This window comes from Macrobrachium rosenbergii, chromosome 23, assembly GCF_040412425.1.
Source record: "Macrobrachium rosenbergii isolate ZJJX-2024 chromosome 23, ASM4041242v1, whole genome shotgun sequence".
NCBI lineage: Eukaryota > Metazoa > Arthropoda > Malacostraca > Decapoda > Palaemonidae > Macrobrachium > Macrobrachium rosenbergii.
Window position 1 is genome coordinate 36,322,936 of NC_089763.1, and position 20,577 is coordinate 36,343,512.

The window sequence follows — 20,577 nt, forward strand, 5'->3', positions numbered from 1 at the left end:
TACAATATTTTGAAACATACAGAGCTAACTACTGGTTGATATCAACCTGATAAGAAATTTCATTATAAAACCATGCAAAATATTTTGAAACTCAAAGGTATTCAGAAGCTGCTAGGTAATTGCTAAGTCAAACAATATCATGTACAGTATTCTGAAACAAAGTGAGCTGCTTTAACTGATAAGAAATTCAAGGAAAATACTATGTACAGTATTTTAAACAATGAGGTACCTGACCATTGATGGCAAACTGACGAGAATTCTAATAAAAAAACTATACAGTACTCTTCAAACATACTGAGCTACCTGACAACTGAAATCTAAATGATGAGAATTTTAATAAACAAAACTATGCACAGTATTCTCCAACAAACTGAGCTACCTGACACCTGAAATCAAACTGATGAGACTTTTACTTGTAAACTACGAAATTTAAGTGAAAAACAATCCATTCAGGATCACATTGAGCTACCTGACAGCTAATATAGAATTAGTATATTTAAAAACTGGATCTTTCCTAGATAGTGACCGCCCAGCAAAGCTCAAGGGTCGTTATCTGGGACTAATATTCCTTTGGGGTCATTATGATATTTACAGTCTTTTGTTTATATCTTTAAGGTCATCCCCAACGGGCTTGTACTAAACACGCTGCAAAGGTGGATACATACCGGGATAAAAACCCTTGGAAAGATCCTAAAACCTACCAAACAATGATACTAAACTGTTAAAAATCTAGGTAAAGACCATTCATCTTTGAATATGCTGTACTGAGCAGAATGATAACTGATAAACTGTCAAGAAATTTAAGCAAAATATATATAAAAAAAAAAACTATGCATGCTGACTTACACTGAGCTACCTATACTAGCTGATACCAAACTGAAGAATTCTGAAACATACTGAACTACCAAATTCCTGATACTGATATGTTAATCTACATTAAAGCACCCTGAACTACTCCATATGCTAGGAATTCACGATTTTTTACAACATTATGAAGTTGCAATAAGTAATACTTTACCCTTGCTAAATTGTGTGTTAACAGGAACTGTTGCGAATCCGATCAAAATTCTCACACTACTGAAAACTATGCCCTGTGCGAGTTTTAGTAATGAAATGTGAGGAAAATGGTGTATTCTCTGTATACCAAACTATGACTAACTGAAACATGATCGATTATTCAATGACTATTTCCAACATTAATGATTATTCCATGACTATTACCAACATTAATGATTATTCCATGACTATTACCAACATTAATGATTATTCCATGACTATTTCCAACATTAATATTATTCCATGACTATTTCCAACAGTAATGATTATTCAGTAACTATTCCCACCATCCAGGATCATTAAATTAATTTCCATCATTAACGAATATTCAATGACTATTTCCAACATCAATGATTATTCGGTGACTATTACCAACACTAATGGTTATTCAGCCATTTTCCTGCTACATCTCTTCCATTACCATACCAACAGTTAACAACAGTGAACAACCATTATTTCTGACAAATTGATGGGCAAATTTGATCTTCTGAACGAAGTTGTTTCATGATGTATAAGCTCCTCCTCTTCTTTTTGCACAGCAGGTTGTTCTCCTGGAATTCCAGGCAACATCTGAGGTGTCTGTTTAACTGGTCACATTCTGATCTGAAGAGACGAGAGAAAATTTAAGTCAGTCAAGGAAAACGGAAGTTTTTTTATTTATTTTCTTTGCTTATAAGGCATCAAAACAATGACAATAATTAGCTGTTGCCAGGCCTCCACGATCTTATACCTAAGTCTTTATTACTAAGAGGGTCAGAGATGGGGCCTTGGCTGCTACTGAAATCTTCGTAATTTATGAAGATCATCATTCTACACTTCATCTCAGCTCCAACAATAGTAACTGTTGATGGAATATGAAAAAATCTGTCCACAATGTACACTTCACTAAAAACTGATAGGGACTTCAGTGCAAATCAATTATCATCAATTATAACCCAGTGTTTCACCACCTTCTCTTCTACAAAGAATAAAGACTGCTGTAAATAGGCTGCTAATGTATTTATTTTTACCGAATATGACCATTGGCCAATTGTTGTCCAATATTGACGTGGAGAAGAAAAGAATTTTAAGGAAGATTGAGAGGACGCTATACAAAATTAATTCAAATGATGCAGCCATCCTATTTAATAAGGTTTGTTTCAGAGAGGGTCTACTTCCTTATTATTATTATTATTATCTATATCACATAGGTTAACGAACCAACCTCTCCAGCCACTAAAGACCTATGCTTTACAAGATTCTCGTTTTCTTTAGTGCTGCCAATCAGAGTTTGCTCTGCGTTCCTGATTCTCTGGTCTCTACTATCAAATGCACTGTTCAAGGAATAAAAATAATAATAAAAAATGGTACACCTTCTCAAAATACAATCTTCAAGGAAACCATGATAACATTTCACAGTAAATACGTCTACACTCACCATAATCAGATCTGTCGTTGTTGAAGGTCAAGCTGTTGAAGGTTGCTGAATAGTCTGGTTTCTTCACAATCCATCTAGTATGGAGGACACTATGGATGCCCCAAGCATCAACATCCTCTGGGCCTCCAATTCTTTGACTTTTGTGAAAATGTTCTTTCCGTGTTCACTATCATTTCACTTCCACAAATCTCCACTTATCTCCAGTCTGGCTTCTCACAGTTCTCGTCCAAGTAGGCCTGGGTCCTCCTGTTCTTTGACTTTTGTGAAAATTTGTTCTTTCCGTGTTCACTATCATTTCACTGCCACAAATCTCCACTTATCTCCAGTCTGGCTTTTCACAGTTCTCGTTCAAGTAGTTCTAGGTCCTCCAATTCGTGTGTGTTGTGTCATTTCCACTTCCCTAGAAAGATATTCAACTTTAGATTTTCTTCATTAAAGCACTCTCTCTATCTTTAAATCGACTTCTCCTGGGTACTGATATTTCTAGATCATTTCCACTAGGGCTCTGACAAGGCTCTTGTCTTTTCTGAATTCTATAAAACTCTCTTCATCACCAATATTATCACCTTGGGACATCTCATGTCATCTTTGAGTTTCTTCCTTTTCGTGTCGTTTCATCTTGTAGCAATTTCCCACCAGAAAACTCAACGAGTGGGTAACCATCTTCCACCAGGTGCTGTAATGACCCTGCAAAGAAAATTAACTATGTAGAATGCTAAATTTACTTGAAAAAGTTATGGTATTTTAGACACTCCCCCTGAATACCCTGATCAAGATAGTTTACCTACACACATCCAGATCTTACGCAGTAAAGCTACACAATTGGTGAACGATTAAAACAGTGAATATTCCAAGTACAGATTAATGTTACGAGTGATATGCACAACAACAGACAATTAATGCAAGTTGATTCTACACAAGGGAAGCAGCCTGAAGGGTCATTTGTAAGAGCCAAGCTCAGCGCAAAAATTTCGGTAACGTCATGGCAGATGGGAAGATGATTAATCCATTGTTACAGCAGAAAGTTAAACTATTTTTGCGCATGTATCGACCTTTACTCACTAATAAACCCTAGAGCTGATGATAATGACTTTTTATTTTCTAAGGATATTACGCCAGATAACATGTTCATTATTATTATTATTATTATTATTATTATTATTATTATTATTATTATTATTATTATTATTATTATTGTTTATAAGAATTGAAAAGACCAAATATAAAATCAATTCCACTGATGCTGCCATTCTCTTTATTATTATTATTATTATTATTATTATTATTATTATTATTATTATTATTATTATTATTATTATTATTAAAATAGTTTTACCAGGACACTGAGCTGATTATCAGCTCTCACAGGACTTTTGTATTTACTTAAACTTTTTATATATATATATTTTGTTAATTACAAACCTCATAAACTTACCAGTTTATAATGTCAGGCTAATCCATCTCTCTACCTCGACACTCTTCGTTGCGAGATGTGAAATAGTCTTGATACGAAGTGAAGACTGCTCGTTCTTTACAGATGATCCCACTGGCCTTTTGCCAGCACAGGCTCTTGTCCTCGGGCTGGACGCACGAGAGCAGGAGCCTGATTCGATACATCGTTATAAAGTCAATTCGATGCACAAAAAGGGCTGCGATACAAACGAGGTGTGCCGATGCAAAGGCAACAACTCCTACCTTAAAATACAGTAGAACGAGCAAGGGAGCCGTTTCAAAGGCATTTGCAATTACTACTACTACTGCTGTTGTTACTAATTTGATTTCTTGTAAAATCCACGAAGTTTTTCATTGAAACTTATATTCGCGTTACATTGGATCATTCGTCAAAAATTGATATGTGCAAACTTTTATGCTTTCGAATGACTAAATGAAGTAGAGATAAGTTTTATATCTACAACTTGCCTAACTTGATCATTCGGCTATTCTAGGACTAACAACAGCTTAAATTCGCGCGTTGGTTACGGGAAACTTAATTTCAAAAGTGAAGTAAACTAGCTTATTAACTTGGCAATTCTATCTGATTCCAAAATCGAAACATATGACACATATAAATGAGTTGTTTCTAAAAAAATGAATAATGGTCGTCTGGGATGTTTAATTCAAACTCGAATGGCAATCTGAAAGGTTCATGAAAAAAGATCGAACGTCGTAATTAAGCCTCCAGGAATAAGTTAATTTAAATTCGTTCTGAAAGCACAGGAAGACGACGCCCCAAGGAGCCAGTTATTTAACAAGATTTCTCAGGTTTTATCGACATGACTTTTAAAGTTCCCCGATGTATCGAAAACACTTTATAAAGCTGTTATCGAATTGCTTTACTGATGTACTACCGAAGTGACTACATAGAATCGACGCCTCTGTAGACCTTGAAGCGGTCTCGTCTGAAACGAAAATGGATCTACATTAATTACTTATTATAGTAAAGTCCTTCGACACAAATAATTCGAGATGATTCAGTCCTTAGTTGCAAAGACATGAAACTAATGATTTCTTAGGTTATGTAACTGAAGGAGGAAATGAAAATGATTGATGGTAGTTTCCTATGTCTCGTTCAAGAATCGAGTTGCTATAAATTTTGTTTAAATACTAAATGATAATGTAATAATAAATTTAGGCCAAAGCCCAAGTAAGCGTGGGACCTATAATGAGGTTGATGAGGTCATTCAGCGAAAGGAAATTGACAGTAAAAGGTTTGAAAGGTGTAACAGGAGGAAATTGACAGTAAAAGGTTTGCAATGTCTAACAGGAGGAAAACCTCAAAGCAGTTGCACTATGAAACAGTGGTTAGGAACGGGTTGAGGAAAGTAAGATTGAAGAGAGAATTTGAGCGGAGGTACAGTAAAAGGAATGGAATGGGTTGCAGCTACGGGTAGAATGGACACTGTCCAGAACATCGAGTTAATGCCTACAGTGCACTGAGTGAGGTGCACTGACGGCGCTACCATTGCCCTTGCGGAGTCTATCTCATTGAAGGTATATAAAAGACAGCTAGCTATGCGTGTGCGAAGGTATTTTGATAATTTCTTACGTGGATATTACACGAGGACGTTATTCGAAATACCATGAACCATTGTTGTCTATGAGGCTGGCCAAGACAGAAGTTTTTATATTGATGGGAACTGCAGTGGAACTATACTTAGAACGAACAAATAATGGTTACAATAAAAAAGTAATTTTGGCTGAAATAAAATGAATGTGTGTTTAAAAGGTCAATACAATAAAATATTTTCCACACGGGGTTAATATATATATGTATGTATATATATATATATATATATATATATATATATATATATATATATATATATATATATATATTGTATATATATATATATTTGTATATATATGTATATTATATATATATATGTATATTATATATATATGTATATTATATATATATGTATATATATATATACTGTATATATATATATATATATATATATATACTGTATGTATATATATATATATATATATATATATATATATATATATATATATATATATATATATATATATATATATATATATATATGGTAGATGCCTTTGACTACATCAAAATTAAACATTCCATCTTACACTGAAAAAGTCCTGAAAATAATCCTGAAATTCCACGGTTACCAAAAATACTGACCTCCCTGCAAACGCCCACGAAAAATCCCAAGTTATTTAAAGTTGTCATAATAGTTACAACCTGTATAAATCACGGATGCAAATTCCTGAGATGTATGATAGTATTGCACCATCCCCGATTCTGTTGCCATGCCTCTAGGTTAGGTTAGGTTATTTTAGGTTCAGGTAGATTAAAACCTTAAAGTAATTTCGGTGTGAGAAACATAACGAGATTATTTCCAATAAAATTCTATGGTTAGTTTTTAAGATATGGCGTCCCGCTTTTTTCAGGGAAAGGTCTCGGTACTTGGTTACGTCTCGGGAAAATGTTTCCAGGATTTTTCCTTCTAATCCTCAACCAACGGAACAGCATGGGGGTGTGGCTCAAATTCCATTTCCGAAAGGAAAGTTGTAAGCGAGCAATTCATGACGATTTCAAAAAGCCTGCTTTCAATTCCTGACGAAAGATACCCAGCCGTATGAATGCAAAAATGCCAGTATATTATTATTATTATTATTATTATTATTATTATTATTATTATTATTCAGAAGGCGAACCCGTTCATATGGAACAAGCCCACCAAAGGGCCACTGACTTAAAATCCAAGTTCCCAAAGAATACGGCGTATAGGCTATTTGATAACAGTTACAGAAGGTAATAGGAATACAGCAAGCAGATTTCAGTCATCGGAGGAAAAATAAAGATAAAAATGTACGCAAATCGTCACATGCAAGGAGAATTGCTTAGGGTAGCAACGCATTGTATCTTCGCTCAAACTTTTGAGGTTTCGATTGCCTACCATCCTCTCAGGGATGTCTGCCAATCGACCATTTCTCTCACTTCTAGGTTTCAGTGGCACCTACCCACTGAGAAAAACTGCACAAAAAAAAACTACCCAATCTGTAAATGTCCTTTCTTGATTTGCATAACACTTTTTAGAATATATTCTCTTAATAACGGGAAAAGCTTATGGGAGGCATTTTCCCGAGATGTGAACCGAGTACCGGGACCTTTGCCTGAAAAGACCGGGACGCCGTATCTTAAAAACTAACCATAAAATTTTCTTGAAAATAACCTCATCATGTTTCCCACACCCAAATTACACAGACGTTTCATCTCTACCCTAACCTAACCTAGGGCACGGTAAAAAAACCGGGGCTGGTGCAATACTAACATACATCTCAGGAATTTGCCGGCGGGACGCCATGTTGAATACCAGCCCCTTGGGGGATTAACGTAAAAAAATAAACAAAAGACGGTAAATTTCTCTGATTATTTATGTAAATTTTTCAAGTTATCTCACCTGTCCTGCTTCATATACACCCATTTCATATTGTTCAGTAAATATTTCATTAATAAATATCTCCGCGCGGAGCTCTTTCTTAGAATTAAAACTCCGGGTTCTGCACGGCCCAATGTAGGGAAGGCCCTTCGAAATTCATCCTTGTTGGATGGGCGAGTTCAAAGGTTCACATCATGCCTCTCATCCCCTTCAAAGCTTTCCACACTTACGCTTAAAGTTTCACCATTGCCCCAGAACACGACTGCGTTCAGCAACATCAAAATTTCCCTAAAAAATCCGGAGATTTGAAAAGTAAACGAAGGCCATACAGCTTCGTCACGAACATCGCAAACCACGTTGCTCGAAAACGCACGAAATTTGACATTTCACGACCACAAACGCCCCTCCGCAGACATTCTCAAGATTGTTAGAGGTTTATTAAAAACCTCCAACGTCTACAGAACCCGGATGATTCCCCAAGAACTAAAAAAACTGATTTAAAATGCCTTTCCTTACCGAGGTCCCGTCTTCTCTTCAAGATGGTTCCTTGTTCACTATTTACCAAGGCGAGCGTTCATTCTTCTTCTTGTTCAGATCTGAAGTACACCGGGTCTCTGCAGTTGGGGTACAAGCTCTGGCAACAATCTGCCTCGGCCAATCAGAGGCCTTCACGACGCCTGAACAATATTTCTATCACCACCTTTTATGAGTTTGTGAATATTCGAGCATTTAAGGAATTAAGTGAAAGGAATGAATTGATAAGTGGATGAATATAGATAGGAAAATGAAATGACCGGGACAATGATAAGTCGAAGATGTGAGGAAGCGTAATCCCAAATGTATCCCACATATGCATACATACACACATAACGCATCAAAATATGGTTGGGCTATGACGCGTCCATACTCATGTGCATTTACAAATTCAGTATAATCATGTCCATGCATATAATCGTCTGTATACCACGAAATTCATTAAACTCAACATAGACCCTATACAGACCAGTTTACAGACCAGTTGAATTAGAAAATGGCAAGACTTCGCTAAGGAGGCTAAACGCACAATGCCCTGAAAACATCTTCCCGAACATCGCAGGAGACTTTAGCCCTGGACATTGCTATGGAACAATAAAGACACATATAAAACAATAAACCACTCAGACCAATCATATCGCAGATCACACCCCATACCCTACAAAATAGCCAAGATCCTGAATGACATAATCACCCTGTACACAAAGATTAAATACACGCTAAGCTCAGCGACTGAATTCGTAGACAGCCAGAAAACTAAACAAGAACCACCACCAACAAAAGTAAGAGAGAGAGAGAGAGAGAGAGAGAGAGAGAGAGAGAGAGAGAGAGAGAGAGAGAGAGAATTTTCCAACTCTCGTCCGAGTCTCAGAGGACAAAGTGGAACTTAAAATTGGGTTCCAAGTGAATAGTGAGAAGTGGATTATTTCCATGGAAGACAAGACTGCGTTCCAGTTCCGTGACCCAATAAGAAGATTCTTGGCAATACTGACATTGTTCTTTGTCTCATCACACGGAATTGCCTGGAGGAGTTTCTGTCTTGCCTTTAATGGATGAATTGCATTTTCCCGGCAGTCTCGAGTCTCTCTCTCTCTCTCTCTCTCTCTCTCTCTCTCTACTTTTGTTGGTAGTCCTTGTTAGTATTCAGGAAGCTGAAATTCACGTAATCTTTAGATTTGTTGTAAAGTTTGCTCCTAATTTTTAGAGAAAAGTTACCTCTCTCTCTCTCATATTACTTGCAGGAAAGTCATGAGCACCGAACGAGACCAGAAATGGAGGAAACGCCATTAAAACTACTGACGCAGTATCAGACAGTCGACGCATGCGCCGTCTCGAAGCTCGAAGATCTACATGGTTTTTGGAAAAAAAAAAAACTTACCTAAAGGCTGTTTATGAAACTGAATTTCTCCCAGCTGTCATGCGCAGAAGCGCAAGAAACTAATAAGTGACAAATACCATCGAGAGAGAGAGAGAGAGAGAGAGAGAGAGAGAGAGAGAGAGAGAGAGAGAGAGAGCGTACGACCACACCGCCACCCGAACTGACAGGCATTTCTGAAGCAATAGCGAATAACAGAAGGAACACATGTAATCGGGCGACGCTAAGAGAGAGAGAGAGAGAGAGAGAGAGAGAGAGAGAGAGAGAGAAGACCTAAGCAACCAACTTGCACCAAACGCCTACGAGAGCGAGAGAGAGAGATGACGAATAACCAGCCCTTTAAAATGAGCTAGCCATTACACCAGTGTGGGGCTGGGATTGGGGAGGGTTACCAGCAGAAACCAACCCCCTCCCCAAACACACAAACACAGTAACACGCCCAGATCAACAACACTCATGGAACTCCCATCGTCTCAGAATACAATCTTCACACTGAGACCACCAGAACTCGATCAAAACTTAAAACACGTGAAACTAAAACGGACATAAAGATTTGGATAATTATGAAAAAACAGAACGATAGGAAATCGTCCAGAATCTTTGCATATCATTTCAGAACGAATAGGAGTTTTCCCTACCATTATATTATCCGTTCAAGTTGACTGAAAGCGGATTATGGCAGTGTCTCCAAAGCTCTGTAATTTCTCGAAATGATTGACATTTTCATCTTTTATTTAATGGGATGGAGAACTTTGAATATATTTGAGAATAATGATGCTTAATATATGAAAAGTTAATTTTTCATTATTATTATTATTATTATTATTATTATTATTATTATTATTATTATTATTATTATTATTATTTGGAAGCTTGAATTTCAAGTCAATGACCGTTGTTGGCTTGTTTAATTTTTTCAATTATAGTAATAAAAATACTATTATTATTATTATTAAAATTATTATTATTATTATTATTATTATTATTATTATTATTATTATTATTATAGCAACAAAATACAAAAATATTATTGCAAAGTGTAAAACCATCTTAGGTAATATCTGAATTCTTTGGAATACCTACTTATATCACAGAGAACACTACGTAAATATTGATACCTTATCACTTACACTTCTCCAGATTTTGACAGAGAGAGAGAGAGAGAGAGAGAGAGAGAGAGAGAGAGAGAGAGAGAGAGAGAGAAAAAGGCAATGGACAGAGTCGTCACATTTATTTGAGAAACGATATGAAACAGTGTGGAAAGAATGAGGGAATTGTGAGAGTCAACAAATATGAAGGACAGTCAGTGAGTGATAAAGGGGAAATGAAGTCTCAGAGAGAGAGAGAGAGAGAGAGAGAGAGAGAGAGAGAGAGAGAGAGAGAGATTCTTACTTTTCATCATTTGTTTCCTTCCTAAATGAACAAGATATGAGAGAGAGAGAGAGAGAGAGAGAGAGAGAGAGAGAGAGAGAGAGAGAGAGAGAGAGAGAGAGTCTTATGTTTCCCTTAAATGAATCTGATTCCTCCCTGTAATAACTAAACACGAAAGGGAGAGAGAGAGAGAGAGAGAGAGAGAGAGAGAGAGAGAGAGAGAGAGAGAGGCGCTTTGCTTCCTTTAAATGAATGTGTTTCATCCCTTAATAACTGAGAGAGAGAGAGAGAGAGTAGAGAGAGAGAGAGAAATGAGAGAGAGAGAGAGAGAGAGTAGGTTTCATTTCTTATCCGAAATAAAAATCATGTATCTCTCTCTCTCTCTACCTAAATGAGAGAGAGAGAGAGAGAGAGAGAGAGAGAGAGAGAGAGAGAGAGAGAGAGAGAAACAGCGCAGGAAGGACTGTCAACTGCCCATATCATGATGACTGCTAAATTCTATTTAGATAACACAACTTGTAGCAGACATACAAATAATTACTAATCAGGAAAAATATAACGCACTGAGAAATATTTTGATGTTTCTATTTCAGAAATTACCACAAAAAGAAAAAGAGAAAAAAAGGTCATGTTTATCTTTCTTTAACGCCCACTTAGATAAACATTAGATTAACACTCTTGGTCGAGAGAGGGATTCAGCTTCCTGAGCACAAAGCAGTATCTTTCAATCTCTCTCTCTGTCTGTTTCTCGAAGTCATTGACTCGAGATGAGATCTTGCGCCATTTTCCCCTTCATCGTCTCTCATAATTCTCGCCCTTCTCCACACTTGGATGAAACTGAATGGGTTACCTTTCACTGCGTGATTGGATATCAGATTCTCTCTCTCTCTCTCTCTCTCTCTCTCTCTCTCTCTCTTCTCTCTTATCTAGCTAGACTGTGGTTGTCGAAAACTTTATAGAAGAAATGCACTGATAAGCAATTCCTGTTTGTCCTCTCTCTCTAAGTCTCTCACTCTCTCTCTCTCTCTCTCTCTCTCTCTCTCTCTCTCTTACTTTTGTTGGTGGTGGTTCTTGTTTAGTTTTCTGGCTGTCTACGAATTCAGTCGCTGAGCTTAGCGTGTATTTAATCTTTGTGTACAGGGTGATTATGTCATTCAGGATCTTGGCTATTTTGTAGGGTATGGGGTGTGATCTGCGATATGATTGGTCTGAGTGGTTTATTGTTTTATATGTGTCTTTATTGTTCCATAGCAATGTCCAGGGCTAAAGTCTCCTGCGATGTTCGGGAAGATGTTTTCAGGGCATTGTGCGTTTAGCCTCCTTAGCGAAGTCTTGCCATTTTCTAATTCAACTGGTCTGTAAACTGGTCTGTATAGGGTCTATGTTGAGTTTAATGAATTTCGTGGTATACAGACGATTATATGCATGGACATGATTATACTGAATTTGTAAATGCACATGAGTATGGACGCGTCATAGCCCAACCATATTTTGATGCGTTATGTGTGTATGTATGCATATGTGGGATACATTTGGGATTACGCTTCCTCACATCTTCGACTTATCATTGTCCCGGTCATTTCATTTTCCCTATCTATATTCATCCACTTATCAATTCATTCCTTTCACTTAATTCCTTAAATGCTCGAATATTCACAAACTCATAAAAGGTGGTGATAGAAATATTGTTCAGGCGTCGTGAAGGCCTCTGATTGGCCGAGGCAGATTGTTGCCAGAGCTTGTACCCCAACTGCAGAGACCCGGTGTACTTCAGATCTGAACAAGAAGAAGAATGAACGCTCGCCTTGGTAAATAGTGAACAAGGAACCATCTTGAAGAGAAGACGGGACCTCGGTAAGGAAAGGCATTTTAAATCAGTGCTTTTTTTAGTTCTTGGGGGAATCATCCGGGTTCTGTAGACGTTGGAGGTTTTTAATAAACCTCTAACAATCTTGAGAATGTCTGCGGAGGGGCGTTTGTGGTCGTGAAATGTCAAATTTCGTGCGTTTTCGAGCAACGTGGTTTGCGATGTTCGTGACGAAGCTGTATGGCCTTCGTTTACTTTTTCAAATCTCGGATTTTTTAGGAAATTTTGATGTTGCTGAACGCAGTCGTGTTCTGGGGCAATGGTGAAACTTTAAGCGTAAGTGTGGAAAGCTTTGAAGGGGATGAGAGGCATGATGTGAACCTTTGAACTCGCCCATCCAACAAGGATGAATTTCGAAGGGCCTTCCTACATTGGGCCGTGCAGAACCCGGAGTTTTAATTTAAGAAAGAGCTCCGCGCGGAGATATTTATTAATGAAATATTTACTGAACAATATGAAATGGGTGTATATGAAGCAGGACAGGTGAGATAACTTGAAAAATTTACATAAATAATCAGAGAAATTTACCGTCTTTTGTTTATTTTTTTACGTTAATCCCCCAAGAGGGGCTGGTATTCAACATGGCGTCCCGCCGGCAAATTCCTGAGATGTATGTTAGTATTGCACCAGCCCCGGTTTTTTTTACCGTGCCCCTAGGTTAGGTTAGGGTAGAGATGAAACGTCTGTGTAATTTGGGTGTGGGAAACATGATGAGGTTATTTTCAAGAAAATTTTATGGTTAGTTTTTAAGATACGGCGTCCCGGTCTTTTCAGGCAAAGGTCCCGGTACTCGGTTCACATCTCGGGGAAAATGCCTCCCGCCAAGCTTTTCCCGTTATTAAGAGAATATATTCTAAAAGTGTTATGCAAATCAAGAAAGGACATTTACAGATTGGGTAGTTTTTTTTTTGTGCAGTTTTCTCAGTGGGTAGGTGCCACTGAAACCTAGGTGAGAGAAATGGTCGATTGGCAGACATCCCTGAGAGGATGGTAGGCAATCGAAACCTCAAAAGTTTGAGCGAAGATACAATGCGTTGCTACCCTAAGCAATTCTCCTTGCATGTGACGATTTGCGTACATTTTTATCTTTATTTTTCCTCCGATGACTGAAATCTGCTTGCTGTATTCCCTATTACCTTCTGTAACTGTTATCAAATAGCCTATACGCCGTATTCTTTGGGAACTTGGATTTTAAGTCAGTGGCCCCTTTGGTGGGCTTGTTCCATATGAACGGGGTTCGCCTTCTGAATAATAATAATAATAATAATAATAATAATAATAATAATAATAATAATAATATACTGGCATTTTTGCATTCATACGGCTGGGTATCTTTCGTCAGGAATTGAAAGCAGGCTTTTTGAAATCGTCATGAATTGCTCGCTTACAACTTTCCTTTTCGGAAATGGAATTTGAGCCACACCCCATGCTGTTCCGTTGGTTGAGGATTAGAAGGAAAATCCTGGAAACATTTTCCCGAGACGTAACCAAGTACCGAGACCTTTCCCTGAAAAAAGCGGGACGCCATATCTTAAAAACTAACCATAGAATTTTATTGGAAATAATCTCGTTATGTTTCTCACACCGAAATTACTTTAAGGTTTTAATCTACCTGAACCTAAAATAACCTAACCTAACCTAGAGGCATGGCAACAGAATCGGGGATGGTGCAATACTATCATACATCTCAGGAATTTGCATCCGTGATTTATACAGGTTGTAACTATTATGACAACTTTAAATAACTTGGGATTTTTCGTGGGCGTTTGCAGGAGGTCAGTATTTTTAAAACCGTGGAATTTCAGGATTATTTTCAGGACTTTTTCAGTGTAAGATGGAATGTTTAATTTTGATGTAGTCAAAGGCATCTACCATATATATATATATATATATATATATATATATATATATATATATATATATATATATATATATATATATATACATATATATATATATATATATATATATATATATACAGTATATATATATATACATATATATATAATATACATATATATATAATATACATATATATACAAATATATATATATATACAAATATATATATATATATATATATATATATACAAATATATATATATATATATATATATATATATATATATATATATATATATATACATACATATATATATTAACCCCATATGTGGAAAATATTTTATTGTACCGACCTTTTAACACACATTCATTTTATTTCAGCCAAAATTACTTTTTATTGTAACCATTATTTGTTCGTTCTAAGTATAGTTCCACTGCAGTTCCCATCAATATAAAAACTTCTGTCTTGGCCAGCCTCATAGACAACAATGGTTCATGGTATTTCGAATAACGTCCTCGTGTAATATCCACGTAAGAAATTATCAAAATACCTTCGCACACGCATAGCTAGCTGTCTTTTTATATACCTTCAATGAGATAGACTCCGCAAGGGCGGGTAGCGCCGTCAGTGCACCTCACTCAGTGCACTGTAGGCATTAACTCGATGTTCTGGACAGTGTCCATTCTACCCGTAGCTGCAACCCATTCCATTCCTTTTACTGTACCTCCGCTCAAATTCTCTCTTCAATCTTACTTTCCTCAACCCGTTCCTAACCACTGTTTCATAGTGCAACTGCTTTGAGGTTTTCCTCCTGTTAGACATTGCAAACCTTTTACTGTCAATTTCCTCCTGTTACACCTTTCAAACCTTTTACTGTCAATTTCCTTTCGCTGAATGACCTCATCAACCTCATTATAGGTCCCACGCTTACTTGGGCTTTGGCCTAAATTTATTATTACATTATCATTTAGTATTTAAACAAAATTTATAGCAACTCGATTCTTGAACGAGACATAGGAAACTACCATCAATCATTTTCATTTCCTCCCTTCAGTTACATAACCTAAGAAATCATTAGTTTCATGTCTTTGCAACTAAGGACTGAATCATCTCGAATTATTTGTGTCGAAGGACTTTACTATAATAAGTAATTAATGTAGATCCATTTTCGTTTCAGACGAGACCGCTTCAAGGTCTACAGAGGCGTCGATTCTATGTAGTCACTTCGGTAGTACATCAGTAAAGCAATTCGATAACAGCTTTATAAAGTGTTTTCGATACATCGGGGGAACTTTAAAAGTCATGTCGATAAAACCTGAGAAATCTTGTTAAATAACTGGCTCCTTGGGGCGTCGTCTTCCTGTGCTTTCAGAACGAATTTAAATTAACTTATTCCTGGAGGCTTAATTACGACGTTCGATCTTTTTTTTCATGAACCTTTCAGATTGCCATTCGAGTTTGAATTAAACATCCCAGACGACCATTATTCATTTTTTTTAGAAACAACTCATTTATATGTGTCATATGTTTCGATTTTGGAATCAGATAGAATTGCCAAGTTAATAAGCTAGTTTACTTCACTTTTGGAAATTAAGTTTCCCGTAACCAACGCGCGAATTTAAGCTGTTGTTAGTCCTAGAATAGCCGAATGATCAAGTTAGGCAAGTTGTAGATATAAAACTTATCTCTACTTCATTTAGTCATTCGAAAGCATAAAAGTTTGCACATATCAATTTTTGACGAATGATCCAATGTAACGCGAATATAAGTTTCAATGAAAAAACTTCGTGGATTTTACAAGAAATCAAATTAGTAACAACAGCAGTAGTAGTAGTAATTGCAAATGCCTTTGAAACGGCTCCCTTGCTCGTTCTACTGTATTTTAAGGTAGGAGTTGTTGCCTTTGCATCGGCACACCTCGTTTGTATCGCAGCCCTTTTTTTGTGCATCGAATTGACTTTATAACGATGTATCGAATCAGGCTCCTGCTCTCGTGCGTCCAGCCCGAGGACAAGAGCCTGTGCTGGCAAAAGGCCAGTGGGATCATCTGTAAAGAACGAGCAGTCTTCACTTCGTATCAAGACTATTTCACATCTCGCAACGAAGAGTGTCGAGGTAGAGAGATGGATTAGCCTGACATTATAAACTGGTAAGTTTATGAGGTTTGTAATTAACAAAATATATATATATAAAAAGTTTAAGTAAATACAAAGTCCTGTGAGAGCTGATAATCAGCTCAGTGTCCTGGTAAAACTATTTTAATAATAATAATAATAATAATAATAATAATAATAATAATAATAATAATAATAATAATAATAATAATAATAATAAAGAGAATGGCAGCATCAGTGGAATTGATTTTATATTTGGTCTTTTCAATTTTATAAACAATAATAATAATAATAATAATAATAATAATAATAATAATAATAATAATAATAATAATAATAATGAACATGTTATCTGGCGTAATATCCTTAGAAAATAAAAAGTCATTATCATCAGCTCTAGGGTTTATTAGTGAGTAAAGGTCGATACATGCCAAAAATGTTTTAACTTTCTGCTGTAACGATGGATTAATCATCTTCCCATCTGCCATGACGTTACCGAAATTATTGCGCTGAGCTTGGCTCTTACAAGTGACCTTTCAGGCTGCTTTCCTTGTTTAGAATCGACTTGCATTAATTGTCTGTTGTTATGCATATCACTCGTAACATTAATCTGTACTTGGAATATTCACTGTTTTAATCGTTCACCAATTGTGTAGCTTTACTGCGTAAGATCTGGATGTGTGTAGGTAAACTATCTTGGTCAGGGTATTAAGGGGGAGTGTCTAAAATACCATAACTTTTTCAAGTAAATTTAGCTTTCTACATAGTTCTTTTTCTTTGCAGGGTCATTACAGCACCTGGTGGAAGATGGTTACCCACTCGTTGAGTTTCCCGGTGGGAATTTGCTACAAGATGAAACGACACGAAAAGGAAAGAATAGAGAATTAGTTAATGATAACAAATTCAAAGATGACATGAGATGTCCCAAGGTGATAATATTGGTGATGAAGAGAGTTTTATAGAATTCTAGAAAAGACAAGAGCCTTGTCAGAGCCCTAGTGGAAATGATCTAGAAATATCAGTACCCAGGAGAAGTCGATTTAAAGATAGAGAGAGTGCTTTAATGAAGAAAATCTAAAGTTGAATATCTTTCTAGGGAAGTGGAAATGACACAACACACACGAATTGGAGGACCTAGAACTACTTGAACGAGAACTGTGAAAGCCAGACTGAGATAAGTGGAGATTTGTGGCAGTGAAATGATAGTGAACACGGAAAGAACAAATTTTCACAAAAGTCAAAGAACAGGAGGACCCAGGCCTCACTTGGACGAGAACTGTGAGAAGCCAGACTGGAGATAAGTGGAGATTTGTGGAAGTGAAATGATAGTGAACACGGAAAGAACATTTTCACAAAGTCAAAGAATTGGAGGCCCAGAGGATGTTGATGCTTGGGGCATCCATAGTGTCCTCCATACTAGATGGATTGTGAAGAAACCAGACTATTCAGCAACCTTCAACAGCTTGACCTTCAACAACGACAGATCTGATTATGGTGAGTGTAGACGTATTTACTGTGAAATGTTATCATGGTTTCCTTGAAGATTGTATTTTGAGAAGGTGTACCATTTTTTTATTATTATTTTTTATTCCTTGAACAGTGCATTTGATAGTAGAGACCAGAGAATCAGGAACGCAGAGCAAACTCTGATTGGCAGCACTAAAGAAAACGAGAATCTTGTAAAGCATAGGTCTTTAGTGGCTGGAGAGGTTGGTTCGTTAACCTATGTGATATAGATAATAATAATAATAATAAGGAAGTAGACCCTCTCTGAAACAAACCTTATTAAATAGGATGGCTGCATCATTTGAATTAATTTTTGTATAGCGTCCTCTCAATCTTCCTTAAAATTCTTTTCTTCTCCACGTCAATATTGGACAACAATTGGCCAATGGTCATATTCGGTAAAAATAAATACATTAGCAGCCTATTTACAGCAGTCTTTATTCTTTGTAGAAGAGAAGGTGGTGAAACACTGGGTTATAATTGATGATAATTGATTTGCACTGAAGTCCCTATCAGTTTTTAGTGAAGTGTACATTGTGGACAGATTTTTCATATTCCATCAACAGTTACTATTGTTGGAGCTGAGATGAAGTGTAGAATGATGATCTTCATAAATTACGAAGATTTCAGTAGCAGCCAAGGCCCCATCTCTGACCCTCTTAGTAATAAAGACTTAGGTATAAGATCGTGGAGGCCTGGCAACAGCTAATTATTGTCATTGTTTTGATGCCTTATAAGCAAAGAAAATAAATAAAAAACTTCCCGTTTTCCTTGACTGACTTAAATTTTCTCTCGTCTCTTCAGATCAGAATGTGACCAGTTAAACAGACACCTCAGATGTTGCCTGGAATTCCAGGAGAACAACCTGCTGTGCAAAAAGAAGAGGAGGAGCTTATACATCATGAAACAACTTCGTTCAGAAGATCAAATTTGCCCATCAATTTGTCAGAAATAATGGTTGTTCACTGTTGTTAACTGTTGGTATGGTAATGGAAGAGATGTAGCAGGGAAAATGGCTGAATAACCATTAGTGTTGGTAATAGTCACCGAATAATCATTGATGTTGGAAATAGTCATTGAATATTCGTTAATGATGGAAATTAATTTAATGATCCTGGATGGTGGGAATAGTTACTGAATAATCATTACTGTTGGAAATAGTCATGGAATAATATTAATGTTGGAAATAGTCATGGAATAATCATTAATGTTGGTAATAGTCATGGAATAATCATTAATGTTGGTAATAGTCATGGAATAATCATTAATGTTGGAAATAGTCATTGAATAATCGATCATGTTTCAGTTAGTCATAGTTTGGTATACAGAGAATACACCATTTTCCTCACATTTCATTACTAAAACTCGCACAGGCATAGTTTTCAGTAGTGTGAGAATTTTGATCGGATTCGCAACAGTTCCTGTTAACACACAATTTAGCAAGGGTAAAGTATTACTTATTGCAACTTCATAATGTTGTAAAAATCGTGAATTCCTAGCATATGGAGTAGTTCAGGTGCTTTAATGTAGATTAACATATCAGTATCAGGAATTTGGTAGTTCAGTATGTTTCAGAATTCTTCAGTTTGGTATCAGCTAGTATAGGTAGCTCAGTGTAAGTCAGCATGCATAGTTTTTTTTTATATATATTTTGCTTAAATTTCTTGACAGTTTATCAGTTATCATTCTGCTCAGTACAGCATATTCAAAGATGAATGGTCTTTACCTAGATTTTTTAACAGTTTAGTATCATTGTTTGGTAGGTTTTTAGGATCTTTCCAAGGGTTTTATCCCGGTATGTATCCACCTTTGCAGCGTGTTTAGTACAAGCCCGTTGGGGATGACCTTAAAGATATAAACAAAAGACTGTAAATATCATAATGACCCCAAAGGAATATTAGTCCCAGATAACGACCCTTGAGCTTTGCTGGGCGGTCACTATCTAGGAAAGATCCAGTTTTTAAATATACTAATTCTATATTAGCTGTCAGGTAGCTCAATGTGATCCTGAATGGATTGTTTTTCACTTAAATTTCGTAGTTTACAAGTAAAAGTCTCATCAGTTTGATTTCAGGTGTCAGGTAGCTCAGTTTGTTGGAGAATACTGTGCATAGTTTTGTTTATTAAAATTCTCATCATTTAGATTTCAACTGTCAGGTAGCTCAGTATGTTTGAAGAGTACTGTATAGTTTTTTTATTAGAATTCTCGTCAGTTTGCCATCAATGGTCAGGTACCTCATTGTTTAAAAATACTGTACATAGTATTTTCCCTTGAATTTCTTATCAGTTAAAGCAGCTCACTTTGTTTCAGAATACTGTACATGATATTGTTTGACTTAGCAATTACCTAGCAGCTTCTGAATACCTTTGAGTTTCAAAATATTTTGCATGGTTTTATAATGAAATTTCTTATCAGGTTGATATCAACCAGTAGTTAGCTCTGTATGTTTCAAAATATTGTAAATCGTTTTTACTTGAATTTCTTGTCGGTTTGATTTTAACTATTATGTAAAAAAAATCTGCCATGAAAAGAATGCATTGCTTAACTAATTAATTAAACGTGATCTTCAAAGAAGAGTAAATAT

General features: G+C 36.3%; 2 long non-coding RNA genes across 2 annotated transcripts; one reads left to right on the forward strand and one right to left on the reverse strand.

The window, feature by feature from the left end:
* Positions 1-646: 646 nt before the first annotated feature.
* On the reverse strand, positions 647-7,996 carry LOC136851502 (uncharacterized). Its single transcript, XR_010856897.1, has 5 exons — positions 7,900-7,996; positions 3,909-4,872; positions 3,040-3,160; positions 2,474-2,873; positions 647-1,659 (listed from the first exon to the last, which is right to left on the reverse strand). It is a non-coding gene; the product is annotated as an uncharacterized lncRNA (long non-coding RNA).
* A 4,398-nt stretch (positions 7,997-12,394) lies between these two features.
* LOC136851503 (uncharacterized) lies at positions 12,395-19,803 on the forward strand. The gene is made up of 4 exons (XR_010856898.1): positions 12,395-12,517; positions 15,550-16,521; positions 17,270-17,980; positions 18,797-19,803. It is a non-coding gene; the product is annotated as an uncharacterized lncRNA (long non-coding RNA).
* Positions 19,804-20,577: the final 774 nt, after the last annotated feature.